The following is a 15,603-nucleotide window of genomic DNA, read 5'->3' on the forward strand; positions in this document are numbered from 1 at the left end:
AGTTTGAAATATATTACATTATTTTTCTCATAAAAATCTGACCATTTAAACTTAACTCACTGACATAAATATCAAGGAAGGAAGGCTACGATGTTTAGATAATATAGATTATATGTAGGCGACAGCTTCAAAAAATTGTGGAAACGTAGATACTGGATTTTTTTTTTTTTTTTCCATGAACTTTTTGAACTTCCTTGTATATAATCAAAAGAAAAACAACCATTTTTGCAGAAATCCTTTTGCATTTTTTGTTTGTTTTTGGCAGACACTCTTAGTGGCATCTAACCGTGATAATTTTATGGGGTTTTCTAAGGCCTAAGGCAGTACCAGCAATCATGTTTTGTTGGACTAAAGCAACACCAGAAAACCCCACAGACCTATTGCCATGCAGTTGATACAAGGTCATGATAACATGTGCTACAGGGTAGAATTGCTTCCTGGGGTCTCCTTGGCTGTCATCTTTACAGAAGCAGCTCACCAGGGCTTTCTTCTGCTGTGCCACTGGGTGGTAAAATCAAACTGCCAGGCTTTAGTTAGTAAGCCAGCTACAAACCATCTGTACCACTCATGGATCTTTGCTGGCTGGTTGAAGTGGCTTTAAGTGGCTGAGTCATATTTGAGAATTGGTTTACTTCGTAGTTCAACCACAATGATGATCTCATTGAATTCTCACTTTCCCCTGCCCTGTTTATCCCATGTGATACTTTCTCACATTTGTGTGTCACTTGCTTTGTGTATGTTCTCTCAATTCTTCCAGCTGGAGAACTGTCTTAGGATAAAATCTTTCTAAAAACAACTTCAAAATTATGTTTCTGTAAATCTATTCACTTAGAAACCTAGGCTTTCTTTTAAAAAAATTTAGCCATACATTGTTAAAAATGAAGATCAATGTTGTTAGTACTTTTTATCTTTTAAGTCTGTAAGTACTTATATAGGTATTTCATTTAAATTATCATCTAATCTTTCTAACAGATCTTCCAGTGATAACTGTTATTATCTAAATTTTATCAAGTTTTCTTTTTTCCCCCCAGTATTAAAATGGCGTGAATAAGCCAATCAGAATGGTGTAGTAGTTTACTCAGGATAAGTGAGCAAGCTAGATTCAAATACAAATCTAATTCCAAAGCTTAAACTTTAGGTATTTGTGTAAATACTGTCAATGCTTTCTTAAAACCTTTTCACATTTCCCCAATTATAATAGTACAGAACCTTATTAAGGAGCTCTGTAGCATACTGGTTACGAATCGGGCTGCGAACCGCAAGGTCAGCAGTTCGAAACTACCAGCTGTTCCGCGGAGGAAAGATGAGGCTTTCTGCTCCTGTAAAGATTTACAGCTTCGGAAACCCTGTGCAGGGTCGCTATGGGTCAGAACCGACTCCACGGCACCTCACAACAACAGTAGCTCATTATAAAGGAATTAGAAGATACAGAAGCATTTTGATTTCTTTCATTCCAGTCTTTTGTACTTTATTTTGTAAAGTTGGAATCCTACATACTCAGTGTTTTTCTTTGCTGTTTTCATGTAGTATCATTATGAGCACTTTTATATAGTAGATATTTCTTGAAAATACACTTTTATTGACTGTGTGGTAATGTAATATCATGTGACTTGCTCTATTATTGAGCATTGATGCTGTTTCCAGGTTTTCCCACCGCAGAAGGAGACTGTTACACTGAGATTTATCCTTGTGTATAAGTCAGTGTCAGCATCTCCTGTGTAGACAGATTCTTAGAAGGATATCACCTGGACAAAGGGTAGGCTTTTTCTAGAGTCACAATATATGTTGTCGAATTGTCAAGCACACTTCTGAGGGATCACTTATATGGCTCTCAACCTGATTGACTCCCAATGTGTGTATAAGTGTAATCAATTTTCTGTGTGAGAATAATTTCAGCTGTAGTGCATTAATGAGAAATTAACTCTGGGTATGACTTTTCATAAAAATAAAATATTTAAAGTGCAATAGAGGCTACAATGCCTCAGTAAAAGCTGAACGGACTCAATTTTACAATAATTATTTAAAAGTGGTTAATACGGAATGTAGTATTGTGTATCTTGTATAGTCATTATTTTAGTTACTTGACCAGAAATGTGCACCAAACTCGTGGTCCAGTAGGCTTTCCCATAGACCTGGGCATGGGTTAATTTCTCTCAACATGTTACAATTAGAGGAAACTCAGCAATTAGTGGTCTTTTTTATATAAAGCCCGGTATAACAACCTGCTATGCAGATTATAAACTGGTTTCTGTAGCCAATATTTGCTGTCATGCCATTATGCTTGCATTATCTTACTCAGGGTAAATAATAATATATATATATATATAGAGAGAGAGACCACAACAATGGAATTATATTATTTTGATACCATTTCTTTTTTTTTTTTTAATGAACTACCCTGCCCCTCAGAGTTGGATACAGATGGATTCTGTGGGTGTTTTGAGATATAGGCCCATGTCTTAAGCGTCTCTAATTTTGTCTGTGCAATAAATGCTTTCTTAAGTTACTACTACAAGTCCGATAGCTTTTATAGCACTTTAAGTAGTCAGCTACATAGAAAGCCATTGCACTTCTTGTTTCACAATTTACTGATAAATCTTTATCAGTCAGGTTTTTTTCTTTTTTATACTTTTCTGTATCTAGAGGCAAGATACTGAAATTTAGAGGAATAAGAACCCTCCTGGTTCCTCAGGTATAATTGGGTTTATGTGAATTCCAGAGCAAAATGCTTTTAATCTAGTTTACAGTAAGGGTCAAGTTATATCTTCCCTCTCTGTATTGATGTATAGAACTTCACTTATAATTTAGAATATAATATTTGCCAAACATGAAGATCAAATTATACCTTTATTGGTATTTAATGCCAGTGGCATTATAAAAGTAAGTTAACAAATATTTAATTTCAGTGGGCTTTATAATATGTCAGACTATCTAGTTTAATCAGAATAATTTCAGTTTCTTTTATACAGGACTATATGGTGCTAAACCTTTTTAGGTCTTGAAATTGTGTCAAAATTGTTTCCAGTTTTCATTGGGCAACGTTTTTCAGATAATTCCTTTTAACTGTGTAAGTTTTAATTTGGGTACAAATATTTGTACCAGCTTGAAAAACCATTCTGACAACATAAGGGTGTTTTCATTAAATAAAAATCTATTCAATAAAACTATGAGTAATACCTATGACAACACAAACCCAAAGCACATACTGTGGGCTACCCCAGTCATGGCAATTCCTCGGTGTTGTGTGTGGTCTCTGACACCATTGTCCTGTCTTTCTCTTGTCTTTGCGCTCCCATTATGCTATTGGCAAGGAGTTGAGAAGTTAGTGCACTACTTCTCTGACAAAGCGTGGTACAGTACAATTTCAGATTTTTTCTACCACCTTCCACATAATCACTTTTTTTCCCCTCCAAGTTTGCATGATGCATGTAAGCGCCTGCATGAATTATGGGCATGTTTGGGTGGTTCCATCTTCTTTTTAACCTTTAAAATATGTTTAATTATAAGCTTATATGTGCCCAGAACATGATTTTTGGTAATTCCTATGTCTGTAATGCAGCAGTGTTTTTATTTTTAAGAACATTTCCTGTGTTTTCCTGTTTACTTCAACATGTTTGTCTTCATTAAGGACTCTTGACATTTGTAACTGCTATCTTAGTGCTGAGGCCTCCAGAATAGGAATCCTCACAGAAATGGATAAGAGTCGTTTTTCTTCTGCTAATGTGATAGACAGATTTGAAGTAGTATGAAACTAGCAAAGAGTTTTTCATGGAGACAAGTGTTAATTAATTAACCTTGGCGGTGCTGTACAATAAGCACTGGACTGCTAGGTGAGCAGTTCCAACACAGTAGCCACTTCTTGTGGGAGAAAGATGAGGCTTTCTGCTCCTGTAAAGATTTACAGCCTCGGAAACCCTGTACAGGGTCACTATGAGTGCAAACCGACTCGACGGGAGTGAGTTCATGTTAGTGTCTTTTCTGTTTCTTTCTCTGAGTCACTACAGAGCCATGTCTTCCTAGAAACACTGTTCATCAGTGTGGTGTCTGAGCATCAACTCATGTAGCATGAGCTAGAAGAAAATGGCATTTTCCAGGGAGTTAGTACCAGAACATTGGTTTTGAATTTGCCTATAGTTTTTGTAGCGCGGTGTGGGGTAAGTACTTCCTTGTGAACCACAAGGTGGGTGGATCGAGGCCACCAGCCACTCTGCAGGAGAAAGATGAGGTTTTCTGCTCCCACAAAGACTGATAGCTTTGGAAACCCTGTATCAGGTTGCTGTGAGTTGGAACTGACTTGACGCTAGTTAACAACAACGTAGAGGTGTAAACTGTATTAAAATTTGACATTGCCATCTAGCTTTATTCCATAGTCTAAGAGCCTGTGAACTCATCAGGGTTACCGAAATCCTTTTAGGGTATCTGAATACTTGAGTTGGATAAGAAGGTGGCAGTGCTCCTGTTAAATTCTCGGACAGTGTAAATTCTGGCCACGTGCTGTAGTGTGTGACTTTGGACATGCCATTTAACTTCTCTTAACCTCACTTTGTGATAAGATAGAAGACACTTTCTATCTACAGTGTGATCATTAGAGATCATATATGCAATTGTAGAGCGTGACTCTCCTTGGAAACAAGAGTGATCTATTCTCTCAGAGCCCTGGTATTTCTTAAGCAATTGCAATGTGTCCCAGGCATTGTACTGAATACTTTGCCTACATGATACTGTTATTTACAAGAATTCAATGAATACCTGATTGAATTCTGTTATTATTCTCATTTTATAAATTATGAAATTCACTCTCAGAGTACTATGGCAATTTGTTCACCATCTCACTAATAGTAATTATGTGTTAAAGCCCAGACTCAAAACAACCCTATATAGAGTTTCTGAGTGGGTTTGAACCACTGATCTCACGGTTCAAAGCAACCTTTTGGTCCAGTGCTTATCATACTGCTCGATGTCAGTACTCCCAAAACTAGGTTAACGTGACTATAAAACATGCTGTGTTGTGTGCTAGCTTCTGAGTATCAACCTTATGCAAATTCTTTCTAAGTATTATAATGCCTGATCTGTCTTTACTATGGTTTTAATCTCCAGTAAGAAATTAAGGAACTTTTGAAACTGTGTCGTATCATCCAGCAATTCAGATATGCCTGCTGTAGATTTGAAACATTTGGCTCTGCCTGGCATCATTGAATTATATAGCTTATGAAATGTGTGTGACCGTGGTACCTTTGAAACCTTTTGTTGCTTTTAAGTACCATGCAGTATAGGGTTCCCGAGGAGTGTCTGCTGAGTTTGAAGCGCCAGCCTTGTAGTCTGGTGCTTGTCCTACAGCTACCATCAGGGACTCCCTCGGCATCTTCTTCTGTAGCAGCCAGTTTATTATTATACGGCTTGTTGGCCTAGGCTTCCCCCAACATGCACTTGCTAAAGGTCTCTGTCTTCAACTCAGCTCTTTTCACGCCTTTTTAATAATGATATCATTGTTGTTGTCCTTGGTAAGTGCTGTCAAGTCGGTTCTGACTCATAGCAACCCTGTGTAAGGTTTCCCAGGAATGGCTGGTGAGCTTGAAGCGCCAACCTTGTGGTTCAAGTGCTTTCACCCACACCAGCAGTACTTACTGTGTGTGCTGTAGAATCAGCTCTGGATCGCTAATCTCAGGATGGGTGGTATAAACCCACCAACCACTCCTTGGAAAACCCTCCACAGGATCACTGTGAGTTGTAACCAACTCAGTAGCACTTTAACAACAACAACAAATGTTTTATAGTATTTTGCATGTATATTTATATTTAACTATTACAGTTGTGGAGTCCTGCTGTAGCAATGAAGGATAAGCACTGGACTACTAGCAACAAGGTCAGTGGTTCAAGCTTATGAGTCGCCCCTTGGAAGTCCTATATACAGGGTCGCTATGAGCCAGAGCCAGCTTGATGCCACTTAACATCAATCACAACATGAGAGTAACAAATGGAAGTTGGTTGAATGTTTGTCAAGACAGTTTTTCTACCTTCTTTCATCTAGAAATGTCTAGTCTTCAATTTAAAAAGGTTTGGTAATTAATCTTACATCATTGTGAGAAATAGTACTGATCAAATTAATAACGGTCCTTCTAAATATGAATGATTAAGCTAACCCCATACTTAGTTGAGGAAAAAATAGCTTTGCTATTACTAGATTCCCTTTTCATGAGTGTTTTTTTTAAAAACTTTAAAATTTTTGGATAGTTTATGGTTAAAGAAGAATTTTAGAATATATCACTCATTGATATACTTCATCCAGCCAATACGCAGGAGCTTCAAAAAGTAATGGAAAAATGGAATTAAAATATAATGGAAAATATCCATGAACTTTTTGCAGCCCTCCTCATATATATTAGATTCCTACTATGTGCCAGATTTTAGCACTACCTGCCACAGCAACAAATACCAATGTCGTAAAGAGCTCTTAGTCTCTAGTCATCTTTGTAAGCAGCTCGTGGTAGACATTTAAAATGATCATTAAATGTGCTTGCCAATCCCTTGCAAAGCTACCAAATAATCCCTAGTTCTGATATCTTGACCTTGATTTACAGAACTCCTCTATATGGTGTTCTGAAGTTTATATACCTAATGAAAGGAAGGGTTGAAGGAGCTGAGTCTAGTTCCCAGGTTAATTCTGGAGACGTGTTCGCATTTTGAAGCTTTCATAATCCCTCTTCCAGTTATGAGCTGCAACTCTCCTCATTTGTAACTCAAGGTGTTTCCTGAAGTCTCTTTTACAGTTGTTGTTGTTAGGTGCCACTGAGTCGGTACTGACTCATAATGACCCTGTGTACAATAGAATGAAACACTCCCCATTCCTGGGCCAACCTCATAATTGTTGCCATGCTTAAGTCCATTGATGCTGCCACTTGGCCAGCCCATCTCACTGGGAGTCTTCCTCTTTTTCTCTGACCCTCCACCTTACCAAACATGATATCCTTCTCCAGCGACTGGTCCTTCCTGACAATACGTCCAAAGTGTGAGAGATGAAGTTTGGCCATCCTGGCCTCCAAGGAGCACTTTGGCTGCACTTCTTCCATCAAAGATTTGTTGGTTGGTTCTTTTGGCAGCCCATGGCACTTTTAGTATTCTCCTCCAACACCGTAACTCAAAAGCATCAGTTTTTCTGTGGTCTTCCTTATTCACTGTCCAGCTTTCGCATGCATATGAGGTTATTGAAAATACCATAGTTTGGGTCAGGCGCATCTTAGTCTTCAAGCTGACATCTTTGCTCTTCAACACTTTAAAAAGGTCTTGTGCAGCAGATTTGCCTAAAGCAATACATCATTTGATCTCTTGACTGCTGCTTCCATGAGTGTTGATAGTTGATCCAAGAAGAATGAAGTCCTTGACAACTTCAATCTTTTCTCCATTGAGTAGAATGCTGTTCATTGGTCCAGTGGTGAAGATTTTTGCTTTCTTTACATTGAGATGTAATCCATACCGAAGGCTGTGCTCTTTGATCTTCATCAGTAAATATTTTAAGTCCTCTTCACTTTGAGCAAGCAAGGTTGTATCATCTGCATATTGTAGGTAGGGATATTTCTTTTGCCCTCTGGATTTTGTGAGCTGTACGGCAGTGAGATGAATGAGCCAGGGAGGCCTGTACTATACTCCGTCTTGCTCCTTTAAAGCCAGGGACCCCAGACTCATCTTGGAGTTCTCCTGAAGCAACCTCTTGTTACATCGTAAAATTCTTTTTCAGTCCTCTCATCTTTCTGCCACGATCTTAATTTTGTTGATGTTGTTAAGTGCTGTCTAGTCAGTTCTTACTCATCCTGTTTAGGGTTTTTGAGAAGCTACTGATGAGTTTGAATTGCTGTCCTTGCGGTTCATACCAACCCTTCAGTCTAGTGCACGACCCTGCAGTCCATACCAAGGCTCCAGTCTTAATTTTAGATCCTATGTAGCAATAGCTCATAATAATAATCTCATCTTCCAGTTCCTATTACATTCCTCATAACCTCTACCAGAATGATCATTCTGAAGCCAAATTGAATCTTAGGGTTCCTCTGCTTAAAATTCACTTGGATCTCCCCATCATCAAGGCAGGACTACTGATCTCCATGAGCTGCCCTTGTCTACACTCCAACTTGCCCTGTGCTCCCCAAATTCAGTTTTGAACTCTTTTAAATGACTAGAGCATGCCGTGCTCATTGTCTATTCACTTGTTTGTGCCTTCATGCTTTTACCATGTACTGACCCTCTGTAAGAGGGGAATGCTCATTCCCTTTTTTTTTTTTTTCAGTAAATACGTACCACTTTATTACACATTTATAAAATGATAGTATAGTATAACTAGTAAAAATGGAGACAATGTCTTAGTTATTATGTTCATTAGAATTTTCCATCATCTTCACAATTTTTTATAACTTGCTTTTTTGTCATCCAAAGTGTTCTATAAACTTACCCCACCCTTCAAAGTATAAATGAAGAATATGCTATCCAATGCGTTCTAGTCAGAGATTTATTATCAGGGAAATTAATCCAGTAGCTCATGAATGAGTTTTCAGAGATAAAGGTCAAACTAGACAAAAGATAATTTAATCTTGCTTATGATTCAGAAAGTGCATCAAGACTGTGCAGTGCCATTTCCTCATGCTGTATCTTAATTTAAGTGTCTATAATAGAATTCTGGTTAACAGCATTTCAGACAGAATGTTTCATATGTAGTTCACATAGGCTCAACAGACTATAGGCACAGTATGAAGACAGTGATGTCTGTGTTGTATTTAACTAGAGTACAATTTATAATAAACTAAGACAAAATTTTAAAGTTACAAACTAAGGCTTTTAGTACATTTAGTACTAGCTACTTAAACTCTTAATTCATTTTTGATGACCAAATTACATTTCCCCATAATTAATGAAAACACAATTTTAAAATAACATACCAAATCATAGTTAAACATAGTATGTTTTAAAATAACATACCAAATCACAGAACTGAAGGCAGAAGGTCACATACATATAATGAACGACGCTGAGTTTTTCAAAGCAATTCTTTTTGAACAGCCTCCAATTCCTATAGGTCAATATAAAAACTTAAACTTATTTCGACTCAAGATGCCTGGAGAAAGATGTGAAATCAGCATTGGACACAACATTGCCTGACAACAATTCAATGCTGATCATTAAAAAGTATTTTTATTTGCTTATCTTGACAACCAAAATAATTGAGTCACATCTAAATATTGAGTCAGATGTGGCTGATTACAAATAATCAAGTGCAGGCTGAGAAACCTTTAATTTAAAAAAAAAAAAGGCTGAAACAAATGGTAGCTGAAAAATGGCTGAATCACTGTGCCTTTCAGACATAACCTTACGTTTTAAACCTGGTAGCGTAGTGGTGACGAGTTGGGCTGCCAGCGTCAAGGTCAACAGTTCAAAACTACCAGTGGTTCCGCGGGAGAAAGATGAGGCTTTCTGCTCCCATAAAGATTTACAGCCTCGGAAACCCTGTGCAGGGTCGCTGTGAGTCGGAACTGACTCCACGGCACTTAACAACAACAACATACTATTTGGTACTTTGGATTCTGTAGTTGGAGTAAAAAAAAAAAAAAGTTTTGTATTCAAACTTATCTACAGAATGCCAATATAAACTGTATTAACACACACACACTCACACATCCCCATGTTTCACAAATGACTTATGAATCATCTATTGCTTTAAGACCAGCTTAGATGCTATACGGCTGCAAGAACATATGGCTAAAGATGTCAAACACAAGCACACATACCCAGGTTGGAGTCAGTGGTTCCACCTCATGATTACTGGCCAGTAGTTATACCGGTTACATATCCACTATATCTCAATAACTTAGAATTCAAAATATAAAACCAATGTATTAACTCCCTCACTGTTAAAGAGCCACTCCTCTTTCTGTCCTTTCTCTACTAATAACTGGGCACACCAAACTGGATCACATCAACTGTACAAATGAGCTGTACTCTTAATCTAAACAAACAGGTGTTAAAACGTTCGAAAATGCTGCATCCTTTGATTTCATTTGCTCGATACAGGTCCTGCTGTTGTACAGGCCGAATTTCATCTTCGTCCTGGCTTTCTTCTGACGTAGAGTTCACATATTTCCTGACACACAGGAGGGCAGCATCTTCACACATCTCTTAAATCACTTCCTGAAAACCCATCTGTTTCCTGGGCAACTTCTAGCAGGTCGACATACCTATCCACATTTTCATTTTTCAAGATCAGTTTCAGGATTGCTTCTCTCTGTTTTAGAGCAGTTTGGTTGATTTGAAATCTTGTAGGCATTCTTCTCATTATTGCCAAGTCGAGATCCTGAGGATGGTGAGTGGCTCCCATCAGTGTCACCTGGTCAGTATCCAACCCATCCCAGAGACTCATAAACTGAGCTTTCATCATGGCTGTCGCTTCATGATCAGAACTTGAACGGTTTCATAGAAAGGAATGTATTTCATCTGTAAATATGATAGAAGGCTGTAGCTTTATGGCAAGGGAGAAAACAGCAGCATCTGATTTCTGAGAGACCCCATACCACTTACAGTTAGTGTTGAAGGTTGGAGGTTAACAAATCGATAGCCTGCTGCTGTAGCCTTGCTAATCCGCATTTTACCACAGCATGGTGGTCCATAGAGAAGAACACCTTTTGGAGGCTGCAGAAGCCTGGAATTGTCAAGCAAGTGCTTCTTTTTGATAGGTAAGATGCCTGTATCTTTTAGATCTGTGAGGACATCATCTAAACCTGCTATATCACTCCAAGTAACATGCATGTTAAGAGGCTCTCCTAGATGAGCAGCAATACTCATTTCATATTCTGAAAGCTTCACATTTTTCACACCGATCTTCTTCATTAGCTTTTCTGCCTGGTTTTGAGCTTCTACTTTGTTTTCTGGTTGGATCGATTGCACTACCCTCCATTTGATAGTATGTATATTACTGCACTAAATATTATCAAACGAAAAATTAAACCCACAACTTCATTCTGACTCAGGGACGAGAAAAACCTTCAGCATGTACCGTCTTGATTGTTAACTGGATCCAGGCTGTCCTGGAGACCGTTCAGCGGCATTCTGCAGCCATCTCACGAGGCCCTGTGGAAACCAACTATTCACCCCAGGACAGAAACAGCAGCAGCCGGAGCTCTCAGCCGGCCTAGCACAAGAACTGCTCATCCCCTCTTATCTCCCTTAGTAAACTCCTCATCCTTTTAGAACTCGGTGCAGATGTGTGCGGTTCTTGGATGCCTTCAGTGACTGCTACAGTCAGCTATATGGTTTCCCTGTTTGTTCCCATGTTGCTAGATTGAGATCTGATGGCATCATTATGTAGATGACTATCTCCCGTTGTAAGACAACACATCTTTCTTGACCCTGTTATAACTATAAGACAGCACTCCAAATCTGTGTGGTACTTAGCTGCTATGCTCAATTTCTAGAGAGCCAGAGACCACGAGAACACAGGCACCAGTAACTAATGTGGATTGCTCCATACACATCATGGCCTTCTGATCCGATCCTGAAGACACATTAGCACGTGGAAGGTAGCTTTTATTAAGAATCAGCGTCCAACCAGAAAGGGCCCATAATGAGTGGTGGCCCCTCGAAACTGTCTGGGCAGAGATGACTCGTCCTTGCACATCCTACTTAGTTCCATGGATGGAGGCTTCAATGGGTGCCTACCTACTGCTGACTTTACCCTGTCCAGGTAGATCCACATAGGTGAGCTGTCCGTTTCTGCTGTGTGTGCTCCCCTGCACAGTAGCTGAGGTGCCTCAGAAGAGTTGGTCTCCCAGCTATTTTATACCCTAGTCTACGTGAATATGTGTGTCTTTTGAACCCAGCCAGCCTCCTACTAGGGTATGGCATGTAGGATAAGCACTGGACTGCCAACCATTAAGGCCGGCGGTTCAGATCTACTTTTCGTAAATCCTATACAGGGTTGCTATGAGTGAGAACCGACTTGATTACGTTTAACAACAACAACATCCTGCCACATCATTACCCCTAACTTCTGAGGGGAGAGTTAGCCACAAATTATATCTTTGAGATATCGCTGACGAACATAGTCCTTGGTGGGGGCGAGGGGGGCGGTGGGTGTAGGAAGCCTAACGGTGTCAGCCCGAGAGGCAGAGAGGAGAAAACCGTGGCCACCTGGTGTGTCTGAAGAATTTGATCCAGTGAATGAAAAACTCATCCGTGGTCAGAGGAGCTATGGGACAGAGAGGTTTCAATGGCTGATTTTTGGAAGTATGGGTAGGCTTGAACCACTAACCTTTTGATAAACAGCTGAGTATGTTAACCAATTGCACCACCCACTCCATGATACGTAGTTGTTACTGTTAAGTGCCGACAAGTCAGTTCTAACTCAGAGCCACCCTATGCACCACAGAATGAAACAGTGCCCGATCCTGTGCCATCCACACAATTGTTGCCATGCTTGAGCCCATTGCTGCTGCCACTGTGCCAAGCCATCTCGCTGGGGGTCTACCTCTTTTTCATTGACCCTCTACTTTACCAAGCATCATGCTCTTTTCTATGGACTGATCCCTCCTGATAACAATTCCAAAGTATGAGCGAGAAAATCTCACCATCGTGGCTTCTCAGGAGCATTCTGGTTGTACTTCTACAATGGATTTGTTTCTGGCAGTCCATGGTACTTTGAGTAGTCTTCTTCAACACAATTCAAATGCATTGATTTTTCTGTGGTCTTCCTCATTCATTGTCCAACTCTCATATTCATATGATGTGATTGAAGTTACCATGGTGAAAGAAAGAAATACCCATGTACAAATGTACATGGGTAACCACAGAGAGGAAGCAGGGCACATGCTGTTGTATGTAGAGGATTGAAGTCTTTGTGAAGAGACCGTTTTTGATTTCTTGAATGTAAAACTGAGGAGCTTGTCTGTTTACCTTCACTCGTTTCACAGTGAAGAGGTGGGAGTAGCCACAAGTCAGGATCAGTTTGACAGCAACAAGTTTATATGCTAAATAATTACTGTAGATATTATTTTTTTATATTAAAAGCTTATTTTTTAGTTTGACCTAATTTCCCTATTCCAAAAAAAGATCTGTTTAAAAATTCTAGTTTGGAAAATTAATTCTGCTATTTTAAACCAAAAAAGTCTTTTTGTTAACAATTCATCTTGCCCACATCCACTATTGCCTTTATGGTCATCAAAAAGTATCAATATCTTGACAGTGAATTCTAAATATAAAATAAAGCTCTGATATCCTCACAGATGATAAAGCCCCAAAGGGAAGGAATGCAAGAGACCATTAATTCCCTTTTTCAGTATTTACTGTGTATTGTGCTTGGATCTACAGTAAACACTCATGGAAGCAGCAGTCAATAAATTAAACAATGTGTTAGATTAGGCAAATCTCATGCACAAGATTTCTTTATGTTTCACAGGTAGAACTATAGACAATGTTTTTTCTTACTAAACAATATTTTTTGCCCTGCTGGTTCTGGGTAAGAGAAAACCAATGGGAAAAGATAGTGCTAGGATGATTTGGTTCAGCCATGGATGTTCACAGAGTTCATTGTAATGGTAAAGTTGTGACTCCCTAGCATGGATATAAAATGGCTCATCTCAGAAGCAGGAATGGGGATCTCACTACTATTCAAGAGCCAGGAGTGGAATCTTTGGACTCTGAGCTCCCTGCACATTGAACCTCTTCAGTCCAGGAACAGAATCGGTTTTCAGTGTCAGATGTTTTGGGTCACTCAGCCTTTCTTTCCAGACACCTCTGGATGGATTTCAACCTCCCAACTTTTGGTTCCCAGCTGTGAATGTGCTTTCGTTTGCACCACCCTAGGACTCCTATAGAGCATAGACCGTTACTATATTGGGGTGACACTGTAGCATAAGCACTGGACTGCAAGGGCGGTTTCAGCCACAAACTGGGCAGTTCAGACTCATCAGCTGCTCCTCAGAAGCCCTATACAGGGTTGCTGTAGGCACAGTGGCCCTATAGGACAGAATCGAATGGGGCCATACTAATGTGATGCCGTAGGAAAAGCACTTGACCTCAAGGTCGGTTTGAACCACGAAGTCCATGGTTCAGACTCACCAGCTGCTCCTCAGAAGCCCTATACAGGGTCGCTCTGGGTCAGAATCGACTCTACAGCACTTCACAACAATAATGTCACTGATAGGGAGTAGTCGTAAGAACAATGTAAATTCATAACTTACCTCTAGTTCTCAGTATCCCCTTTCTGTAGGTTTGGTTGTTTTAGAATTCAGTTTGTTTCTATTTGAAAGTCATACCTTTTTGAAAGTTTTGAACTGATAGCACATATAAATGTCTCTTACTAGTTATACACACACTACAGTAGTTTTTTTCTTTATTGTCACCTGTATTTTCAAAGTTAAGTTACTTTAAGAGCTCTAACTAGAGACTGCATTACCTTTTGTACTTAGGGTGAGATGAGGTGGAAAGGGAAAACAAATTTCTATTCAGCCAGCCATTCGGTGCTGCCCCTTTCTCCTCTTTGGCTACTTCTCTTCCCCTTTGCTCCATTTTGATTGGCTAAATGTGGTCCTCATTTGCATTGTCGTACACCTACCTGAGGTGTTTGAATATTTTGACTTGGTCATTTTTTCCCAGAGAACCGCACAGAAAATATGCTGAATTAATTGCATGGTGACTTTGCCTTTGGTCTTGAGAGCGCAGGGGCAGTTTATTCTTCCTGTAGTGATTTGTTTTGAAACTGTCTAGTTAACTTTAAAATATGAGACATTTAGCTTAAGGTAATAATTTAGCTTAAGCTTGTGTCTCCTAAACATAATTATGCATTCAATAAGAGTTTAATGTAATATATTTCTATAAATATTAATTTTGAGGTTTTTGGTGTGTGTGTGTTTTTTTTAATATAGCAAGTCAGCCCTATGCCTTCCTTGCCAACCATCTCTCCATCAATCAGTGAGCTTTGCTTTGCTCTTTGTTATCCCTAATTCTACCATAAACTAATCTCTGGTGCTGGCCCTGGGCAGCAGCGTCCAGTGCTGGTCAAGGAGACGAAGGAAGTGAAAACCACTAATGACACCGTATAAACAGGTCTGCCGTATCTATGGGAGAGTTAGGGATAACATGTAGACTGTGTTGTTGAGTTAGCATAGGATAAGTACTGGAATTTTCCCACAAACTTTTAAAGCTCCCTCATATGTATGTATGTATGTATGTAACAACAACAATATAAACATATTGTTGTTAGGTACCATCGAGTTGGTACTGACCCATAGTGACCTTCTGCACAGCAGAACGAAACACTGCCTGATCCTGGGCCAACCTCACTACTGTTGCCACGCCATCAATACTGCCACTTGGGAGTCTTCCTCTTTTTCTCTGACCCTCCACCTTACCAAACATGATATCCTTCTCCAGCAACTGGTCCCTCCTGACATTATGTCCCAAGTATGAGAGACGAAGTTTGACCATTTTGGCCTTTAAGGAGCACTCTGGCTGCACTTCTTCCAAAATGGATCTGTTGGTTCTTTTGGCAGTCCATGGCACTTTGAATATTCTCCTCCAACACCGTAACTCAAAAACATCAATTCTTCTACGGTCTTACTTATTCACTGTCCA

At 39.5% G+C, this 15,603-nt stretch overlaps 1 protein-coding gene and 1 pseudogene across 3 annotated transcripts in view; one reads left to right on the forward strand and one right to left on the reverse strand.

Annotated features, from left to right (window-relative positions):
• CCSER2 (coiled-coil serine-rich protein 2) overlaps positions 1–15,603 on the forward strand; it is a 148,719-nt gene that overhangs the window by 129,831 nt on the left and 3,285 nt on the right. The window lies entirely within an intron of this gene.
• On the reverse strand, positions 9,981–11,038 carry LOC102842045 (annotated as a pseudogene).

This window comes from Chrysochloris asiatica, unplaced genomic scaffold (assembly GCF_000296735.1).
Source record: "Chrysochloris asiatica unplaced genomic scaffold, ChrAsi1.0 scaffold00198, whole genome shotgun sequence".
Taxonomy (NCBI): domain Eukaryota; kingdom Metazoa; phylum Chordata; class Mammalia; order Afrosoricida; family Chrysochloridae; genus Chrysochloris; species Chrysochloris asiatica.